The sequence below is a fragment of the Metopolophium dirhodum genome, chromosome 1 (genome assembly GCF_019925205.1).
Source record: "Metopolophium dirhodum isolate CAU chromosome 1, ASM1992520v1, whole genome shotgun sequence".
Lineage (NCBI taxonomy): Eukaryota > Metazoa > Arthropoda > Insecta > Hemiptera > Aphididae > Metopolophium > Metopolophium dirhodum.
The window spans coordinates 118,003,932-118,004,466 of NC_083560.1; positions in this window are offsets into that span (position 1 = coordinate 118,003,932).

Below are 535 nucleotides of genomic sequence, written 5' to 3' on the forward strand. Positions count from 1 at the left end.
TTGTAGTTAAAAATGTATAAAATATTTAACTTTTACAGCTAAGGATTGAATAATATGTAAAACAAGGTTCTACGTAAAGAGGTTATATATAAATTACTTTATTTACAATAATATCATCAAATAGGTATTCTAAGTAATATCATAGGCTGACTGACCGTCTTTGCTCAGAAAAAGTCACAGGATTATAATGTGTTATAATTAATATAACATGATAAATAATTTAACATTTAATTTGAACGTTCTTTTTTTGAAATTAAAAAGGTAGTCGATATGTTTTATAGTAATGTAAGTTATTTATACTGGAATTAAAAAAAAAAAGTTGAGCGTAAATCTACGTTTATTTTCAATAAGTGAAAATTTGTAAATTATAATAGCTATAACATTCCTCATATTATTGTTCTTACACAAACCAATAATTTAAAAAGTGTATGTAATAATAATAATCTTTATTTACGGAAATAAAATTCCAATTACATTTGTTATGTATGTTTTATAGTACAAAATATTCATAGCTATAATAGCTATAATATATAAT